Here is a 9,779-nt window from a genome sequence, read left to right on the forward strand (position 1 = left end):
CTTCTCATTGCAGTGGCTTCTCTTGTTGTAGAGCACGGGCTCTAGGTGCTCAGGCTTCAGTAGTTGTGGCTCGTGGGCTCAGTAGTTGTGGCTCGTGGGCTCCAGAGTGCAGGCTCAGTAGTTGTGGCTCGCGGGCTTAGTTGCTCCACAGCATGTGGGATCTTCCCAGACCAGGGCTCGAACCCGTGTCCCGTGCATTGGCAGGTGGATTCTTAACCACTGCGCCACCAGGGAAGCCCCAAAGGTAGATGATTTTTAAAGATTAATATTAGTGATACGAGCTATGAAGGCTGAGGGTAGGGATAGAGAGTGACAAGAGCTGCTGTTTTAGGTGGAGGGGTTCAATAAGATATCCTTGAGGAAATGTTATTGGAGGAGGGACCTGACAAAAAAGGAGGAAGCCAGCTATGCACCTGTTTTGGGAAGAAGGACATTCCAGCTGGATAAAACAGCAAGTTCACAGGCCCTGAGGTGTGCTCGGTGTGTGGGAGGAGCAGAAAGGAGTGAACTGGACCAGACTGAGCCCGTTGAGCAGGAAGGAGATGAGGGCAAGGGGGCATGCAGGGCTGGATGGGCCTTGGGAAGGCCTTGCATTCGATTGGCAGTGAGATGGGAAGCAGTTGGAGCGTCCTGAGCTGAAGAGTGACGTGATCTCACGTCCTAGTGGGATTCCTCTGGCTGCCCTGTGGGCACCAAGGTGGACGCAGCTGAGAGACGATGGTGGCTTGGCCGGCATGGTAGCAGTGGAAGTGGGCGGATCTGGTTGGTTTGGGGGTGGAATTTGAAGGAAGGAGTGGGCAGGACTTAGGTGTGGGGGGAGAAAGGGGCGTCAACGACTCTAAGCTTTTTAGCCTGAGCTGTGGGGCGGGGGCTGAGGGAGCCTGTGGACATGGTAAGCATCCCAGCGGGATGAGCGTCGCCACGATACAGGAGTCTGGCATCCAGGGGCAAGTTCTGGGCTGGAGATATAAACTTGGGAGCCGTTGGCATTTTCATGGTAGTGAGGCCCAGGATGAGATCACTACGGAAGGGAGCATGGATGGAACCGAGGTCTGCGCGTGGGAACAGCGAGCTCTGTGAGGAGGTTACTGCAGTCGTCTAGGCGAGAGATGACAGTGGCCCGGACCAGGGCATAGGCAGGTGTGAGCGGTCGTCTGGATGCATTTTGAAGGCAGAACCCACAATGGATTGGTTGCGGGTGATGACAAAGAAATGGACCAGGGCCTCCTGAGAACAGAATAGAGTCAGAACGTGGGGCAGTGACTCTGCTTCCCTCCTTTCCCAGGCCCTGTGGTCTCTGCTGCTCTTTGCATCTGCTGCTTCCTCTGTTTGTAGGCAGCTGCAGTGCCCCACAGCCCTTCTGTCCCCATTCCAAATTCCCCCAGACAGAACTCGGATTGCTGGCGTCCAGCATCCAATCTTGCTCAACCCGCTGTAGCTGGAGGATTCCTACAGTGATGTCTGTCTGCTGGGAAGGGCTGTGGACTGGGCGGTCACCTCACACATTCACACAGTATCCCTGATAGTTGGTGTATTATGGGCAGGCGTTGGGCGTGATTTGACCCTGTTTTGGTAGGTGGGTGGGACAGACCCTTTACATAGCCTTAGACTCGTCCTGGGTTGGGTGATGGGGCAGGGGAAACCAGGAAGGTGGGGTCCGGCAGGCTCTGGCTCAGAAGGGTTAGGGTCGGCTTGGGAAGGTGGTGGGGATCCAGCACAGCTTCTGCCACCTGTGGGTGCTCCCACAGTAAGGGACACACAGCGATGACTGAAACAGCCTCCATGCTGTCCTCACAGAGCACACATCGCGGGGGGACAACCCCTTACCAGATGGGGTCAGGGCGGGAAGGGGGAGCCCAGAGGAAGCACCTGACCTAGTTGAAGGTATCAGGGAGGACTTCCTGGAGTAGAGACCCCATGAGATGAGACCTGAAGAGTCAGATGAAGGGAGTTAGGGACTCTGCTGGTGACTGCTTGTAGCCCAGTTAGTAGATACTTAAAAAAAATTTTTTTATATAACTTTAGATTTACAGAAAAGTTGCAAAGATTGTACAGAGACCTCCCATATACCTTACACTCAGCGTCCTCTAAATGTTAGCATCTTACTTAATTGCAGTACCTTGTCAAAACTAAGAAATGAACGTTGATTAGTGTCCTACTACTGAAACTCCCGACTTTGTTCATATTCCGCCCATTTTTCCACTAATGTTCTTTTTCTGTTGCAGGATGCAATCCAGGGTACCCTGTTGCGTTTATTCATCCTGTCTCCTTGGTCTCCTCCAATCTGTGACAGTTTCTCAGTCTTTGTTTTCCTTGACCTTGACAGTTTTGAGGAGCACCGGTCAGGTATTTTGTAGAATGTCCCTCAGTCTGGGATTGTCTAATGTTTTTCTCATGGGTAGACCGGGATTGTACATTTGGGGAAGAATATCACTCAGGTGATGGTAACCCGGATCACTTCATTACAGCCGTGTCCGCCAGGTTTCTCAGCTGTAACCTGACAGGTTTTCCCTTCCCTTACGCTGTTTAGAAGCAGGTCACAAAATCCGGCCCGTAAGCTCCAGTTCCTGGAGGGAAAATATGAAAGAATTTGTGTTCATATTGTCAGAACCACTACAGTAACTGATAAACACGGGAAGATCCTTTGAGGCTGTGCAAATGTCCTATTTCTCCTCAAAGTTCCACCCACTAATTTTGGCATGCAGCTGTGGACCGTGCCTGCAGAAATCATTACTGTGGTGTGTTCTAATGACACTTTTCTATTTTTCTCATTTCTCCTACATTAATTACTGGGAATTCTTCTGTAGGAAGGTTTGTCCCTTCTACCTCATTTATTTTATTTGTACAGTCATTAATTTATATCAGTATGGACTCATGGGTATTTATTTTATTCTTTGGGTATAACCCAATACTATCATAATTAACTTTTTCACTCAAATTGTTCAGTTTTGGCCCTAGGGGCTCTTTGAGTTTGGCTCTGTATTTTTTTTTTTTCCTTGAGCACTTCCTTACATTTTGGCACTGTGAGATGCTCCAGGCTTACGTTGCATTTTCCTTGCCCCAGCCCTAGAATCAGCCCCTTTCCAGGGAGCCCTGGTTCCTTTGATACAGAATGGTATTAGACACCAAGGTCTGGACACTGAGTGTGGTCATTGCTGCTGAGGTCTCCTATTTCTAGTCCCTCTCAGCTGACAGAGCTGGGGAAAATGTTATGTGTACAAACCCATGTATACACACGTCTATACTTCTGTGTGTGTGTGTGTGTGTGTGTATATATAGATATAGATATCTGTGTATAAAAATATACCTCAGTCCATACTGCTATCTCTGACTAATCCAGCTCCAGAGGATTCGTTCTCACCTTCCCCCCTCGTTTTCTTTGTTAACTTCTTTCTCTGGCAATGAGAAACCTGGCTCAGTGGGCACTTTTTGGTGTTCATCTTATGGGCCATCTTGGCAGGAATTGGCAGTGTTGGCCATTCCCACCTTCCGTGAGGATACTCTTTCCTGGGTTTCTGTGACAGTCCTGTCCCCTGGTTTTTCTCCTGTGTCTTGCTTCTTTGCAAGAAGTTCTGTTTTCGCCGACCTCTTAACTCTGGCGGGCTCTTCTCCCCTTCCACCCCGGGCCATCTTACCCTCTTCTGTGGTCTGTTTCCTGTCTCTGTGCTGATGATGTCCACTCTCTGCCCTTAGCCCCACCTCCTCCCTGGGCCCCAGACCTCAGGGTCCTGAGGCCTCAAGAAGCCCTCTCTCCCCATCCTGCCCTCAGGCCGGGTGACCCCTGAGCCCCCAATACTCACCGTGTCCCACATTGCAAACCTGCTCCTCCTCTTGGTCCCTATCTTAGGGGTGGTCCCTCTACACCCCAGGCTCCCAGAGAGAGCCCAGGGCTGCATCCTTGATGCCTCCCTCCCCATCCCCACCCTGCAGCCCAACCCATCATCCTCCAGAGCTTGCCCACTAGGACTCCTGGACGCTTCTCCCACCTGCCCCTTCTCACCTTTCATGGCCCTGCCTTGGTCTAACCCTGTCCTATCCCACCTTGTCTCTGCCTGGCCTCCCATCTCACTGTTTAACCCCCCTCCCACATGACAGCTGAGGGATTTTTGTGAAAGAGAACTGATCATGCCCTCCCTGCTTGAAGCCTTTCCATGTTTCTCCAGAGTCCTTAGGACCCAGTCCTAACTCCTTAGACTAATAATGCTGAAGACTTGGTGTGATCTGGTCTCTGACTGTCGCTCAGCCTGTCTCCCTGACCACCTGAGCTGCAGACACACTGAACTTCCTCTCTTACCTTGAGCATGGCCGGTGTTCTCACCTGGGCCTCGGCACGGGCCCTCTCTTGGCCCCAGCAACCTTCAGCCCAGCCATTGCTGCGCAGTCCACACACCTCCCACTTTCTTCCCACTCGTATTACCTTGAAACACTCCCAGACATCATCTGGAAAGATGATGAACGAGATGTAACCAGTGGTCATTTCTGAGTGTTGGAAGTAGGGGAGTTGCAAAATTTTTTTGCAACAAACACGTTTTCGCTGACTACTAAACATAACACACCAAGAGCTGTTGTGGGAGACAGAGTTAACTAAACAAGAAAAAAGTCACATGCTGTTTGAGCCTAAGAGGAAGAGACCTCTCAAGAATCATTTGTATTACCTACAGAATCCTGCCAGGCAGGAAGAGAACAGAGGTGTGCTTCTCAGCACAGTGTACAGTCACCCCAGACCGGACTTCGGAGGAGTGCCTGTAAGATTCCTTTCGAAATCACATCAACTTCGGGAACTTTCTACCGTCAGTTTTCACAGTTACCATTATAGACAGAACTTATGTCATTTAGACGGTGTTTGACAAGCATTTGGAACAACTGACTTGTAGGAAAGGACTTTGTACGTCTCAAGGGAGGTTACTAAAGTACGTTGGTGTTGGGAGCATTCTTGTCTTATCCTCTGCTATCAGTGAATTCTGTGTAAAGGAACTATGGATGCATCTGCTTTGAGACCTTTTGCGGCTTCACATCTGGCTGGCACGTGCTTTAATAATCACTGCCCACGTTTACGTGGCGCTGCTTCATGCCAGGCACCAGTGTACACCCTTTGCATGTATGAATTCAGTAATAACCTCACATGGCCCTTAGGAGGCAGCTGCTGTCATCATCCCGGTTTTTCAGTGAGGCGTTTAGAGTTTAACTCAGTTGCTTCAGGTTCCGGAGCTAGTTAAGTGGCAGGACTGGGATTTGAACCCAGGAATACCGTTGGTTCTGTTTGTGCCTTCAACCCCCTTCCTCCTGGACCTGGACTCCATTCTTAAAGGAGAAGCTCAGGTTCTTTCTTTTTTTGTTGTTTTTTGTTTTTTGGCCTCGCGGCATGGCTAACAAGATCTTAGTTCCCTGATCAGGGATTGAACCCTGGGCCCTCTGCCGTGAAAGCCCGCAGTCCTAACCACTAGACCTCCAGGGAGGTCCCTGAGATGTTCACAGTTCTGAATACTGCAATTTCTTCTTTTCAGAAGAGGTTAAATGACTTTCTTTTCTAGTTGCCAAAAATCTGTTTTCAACATCCCCAATTACTTGCAAAGAGAAACACTTTTTCTTTTTAAGGGAAAATTTCAAACATGCACAAAAGCAGAGAAGTCTAATGAACACCCATCACCCAGCTTCAGCAGTTAACCAGCATGCGACCATTCTTGTTCCATCCATATTCTGCACCTTTTCCTCCCCTGCTCAGTTAATTTTAAAGCAAATCCAGGTATGTTATATTAAAAGACATTGCCTGGGGCTTCCACTAAAAGACATTGCCTGGGGCTTCCCTGGTGGCGCAGTGGTTGAGAGTTCGCCTGCCGATGCAGGGGACGTGGGTTCGTGCCCTGGTCTGGGAAGATCCCACATGCCGCCGAGCGGCTGGGCCCGTGAGCCGTGGCCGCTGAGCCTGCGCGTCCGGAGCCTGTGCTCCGCAACGGGAGAGGCCACAACAGTGAGAGGCCCATGTACCGCAAAATAAATAAATAAATAAATAAATAAAATAAAAGACCTTGCCTCTAAAGAAAAGGGGACCCACAGTTCCCTGCCCCAAGTCCTCCCCCTTCTGGCAAACTGAACACCTTCCTGATTCTCTCTTCCCCCTCCCCTCATTTTCCAAATGCAGACACACCTGTGCAGGATGTGATACTATCACTGGCTCCGTCCCTGGCTCTCCCATTTCCTGAAACCCTACCCGCGCCGGGCATTTTTCCACGTTTCCCTGAAGCCTGAAAACGGCCCTCCTAGTGACCGTGGATGGCTGGTGCTGCCTGGCAGGCCCATCCCCTTCAGAGGGACATTTAATCTACGTGTGGCTTTCTGCCGTGATAGTGGCCTCTTCCTTATTTGGGTTATTTTCTGGATGCCCCCTCCACTCAGGGCAGGTCAGGCCTCCTGTAACACCCCTTGCACTCTGTAACTTCAAGCACATTATGTTTAACATAGTCGAAATGAAACAGGGCTTTGGGTACTTATCTATTAATTGCCTGGGAGCTCCATGACTCAGGTCTGTCTCGGAGACCTGAGCATCACCCAGCACAGGGCCTGGCACACAGTAGGCGCTCAGTAACAGGAATGAATGAATGATTGCCAAGGTCAATATCTGGGCGTTTATCATGAGGGCAATAGGAAGCCACAGAAGTGTTTTAGGGAGAACTGGACCCATTTTTCTCAAACTACTGTGCATATAAATCCCGTGAGATCTTGTTAAAACGCAGATTCTGAGTCAGTGGGTCTGGGGAGGGGCCTGAGGTTCTGCATTCCTGACAAGCTCCCAAATGATGCCAATGCTCTGAGTCACAAGGCTCTTGCTGTGCTGTTCAGTAAGGCAGCCACCAGCCACGTGTGGCTGTTGAGGATTTGAACTGTGGCTGGTGTGACCTGCTATGTGTTCTAAGTGTAAAATACCAGCCAGATTTCAAAGACTTAGCACAAAAAAGAGAATGTAACATATCTCATTAATAGTTTTTATATTGATCACATGTTAACATGGTAATATTTTGGATATATCAGGTTAAATAAAATGTTATTAAAATTCACTTTACCTGTTTTTGGTTTTTAATGTGGCTACTAGAAAATTTTAAATTACATCTGTGGTTCTCATTATGTTTCTCCTCTTTCTCACCTCTAAGCATTTGTACATGCTTTTCCCTCTTTTTGAAGCACCCCCCCCCCTTCTCCCTACCTCCTCTTCACAACTAATCACACACATCTTTCAGGTCTCAAGATGTCTCCTCCTCCAGGAAGCCCCCGTGATCCCCCAGGGTGGGTCAGGTATCCGTTTTGGGCTTCTGCTCTCTGGGTTTCCCCCATCCCAGCCCTGACCATCTGTGATGTCAGCGTCTAAACGTCTGTCTCCCAGAGATTGGAGACAGGATGGCGGAGTGGAAGGACTTGAGCTCACCTCCTCTCAGAAAACATCAAAATCACAACTGACTGCTGAACAACCATCAACAAAAAAAGACTGGAACCTACCAGAAAAGATATTCTACATCCAAAGACAAAGAAGGAGCCTCAAGGAGACAGTAGGAGGGACACTTTCACGGTATAAATGTCTGTCTCCCTCTTTAGAAAGATAAATCCATGAGGATGGGGACAACGTCTCTTCTGGTCACCACTTTTATCTCCAGAACCTGGCACAGAGTCAGTAGTATCTGTTAACTGAATTAAGAAATGACAAGTAAGAAGATGTGGGTCGTGTGCACTTGTAACTTGAACTGGACCATGAAGCCCACTTTCGAGGCCTTGTTTAATGTGCCCTGACATCAGTGCAGCATTCTGAACTGCTTTAACTTTTACTGGGTGTACAGTAGACATGTTGTGAATCTCATCAGCACATGCACCAGGCGAGATGTCCAAGAAAGTACGTAATAGCACTGACAGCAAAACATCGGAAACAAACCTGATGTCCACTAAAAGGAGAATGGATCAATTGTATCTTCACGCAGGGGAACAGTATGCAGCAGTGAAAAGGACGGAACTACAGGCGTGCAAGAAACATAATGTGTGAAAGGAGCAAAATTCAGAAGATTTCATATAGGATGATACTATTTAATAAAGCTCAAAACCAAGCACACAGAAACATTGTTTAGGCATTTGAAAATATGTGATAAAACTGTATCTTAAAATAGCAAGGGGGAGAGGGAATCTTTTGGGATTGGTTGTGCTGTGCAGTTAAAATGGGTATATTTTATTGTGCATAAATTATACCTCAGTAAAGCTGAATTAAAAAGGAGAGTGGGCAGAACAGACTACCTGTTGTGCCTCTGGATATACTGTGTAAGGAGGTGATGCTGGGGGCATATGCCACCATATGGTGGCTCACCTACCTGTCATGCTGAGGAGGTCAGGCAGAAGAAAGGACCCGAGCCACTTAATCACTGAGCCAGGTAAGGGACTTTGCTTTCTGTGCTATGTCTCCAGTTCCAGTTCCATGCCTGGTGATTATTTGGAGCTCAATAAATATAGGTACTTTTAAGTAAAATTCTTTTGGAAGTAAAATACAATTTTCTTAACTGTTTGAATTTTAACAACCCCAAAACACCCTGCCTCTGGATCCAGCGCCTGCTGTGTGAAGTAACGCATTTCCTTCTGATTCAGGCCCTTTTGACTTGGATCCTCTTATCTGTAGCCAAACACATCTTAACTGGTGACCACGTGGTGAGTTAACTGCTAACATCGTAGGGGTGTTAAAAAACAAACTTTATGGGGGGTGGGGTGGAAGGGAGGCTCAAGAGGGAGGGGACGTATGTATACATATAGCTGATTCACTTTGTTCTACAGCAGAAACTAACCCAACATTGTAAAGCAATTATGCTCCAAGTAAAAAAAAAATAAAGACTTAAAAAGTATTTCCCTGGGTAAATTGAAATCTAATTGGCACTATTTAAAAATTCATGAATTGGGCAGCATTCTATACGGCAGACAGATATTCCTGGAAGTTACACAACATGGAAGGCTTTTACAGTAAGGAGGATGGGACAAGGAAACGAAGTTATCAGCAAGGAGAAAATGAAAGTTCATTGGTGGAAAACAAAAGTTCAGGTGGCACTGGCTTCTCACTGGCTGAGCTGTGGTGTTTTCCATTGGCTGGGCTTGTTGCAAGACAAGAAGGAAGTCTTCCTTCCCCCTGCTAGGGTAGTAAGTAGTGGTGCTTCCTGTTTGGGAGTGCAAGGTACCTCTCTTCCTGCTGGGGTCAGTAACTGGCATCTTCCTGTCTGGGTAATTGATACTCCTCCTGTTTGAGATAACTGACAACGAGTGGTAGGGCATGAGACCTCCCTCTACAGGCCTCTCTGACTCCAATTTTAGTTGGTTTCCTTTTATTAATTTTCACAGGGGATACCTACTGCGTGTCAGGCCGTATGTGAGGCCCTTACCTGCATGATTTCTTTGAATCTTCACAACACCCCTGTGAGGTGTCGTGGGCCCTCAAGGAGACTACAGATTGTCAGGCTTGATCTTGCCTCCCATGATGCCTCCTGGGTCTAGACACACTGCTGTGTCCGCCCATCACCTTCAAGGAATTCCAACACTGCAATCACATATTCACGAGCTCAGCCAGCCTCCAGAAGCATGAGTGATAACAGTAATCAGTTACCACTGTTTTCTGTCACTACGTTTAGGGAGGTTGGTTAAGCATCAGTAGCTAACTGCTACACCCCCTCTCCCCAAGGATAACCACTGTGCTGACCTGACCTCTAATGCTGTAGATTATTTTTTTCCCCAATTCTTTACTTTGTATAAATGAAATAATAAAGTGTGTC

Source organism: Phocoena phocoena, chromosome 20, assembly GCF_963924675.1.
Source record: "Phocoena phocoena chromosome 20, mPhoPho1.1, whole genome shotgun sequence".
Taxonomy (NCBI): domain Eukaryota; kingdom Metazoa; phylum Chordata; class Mammalia; order Artiodactyla; family Phocoenidae; genus Phocoena; species Phocoena phocoena.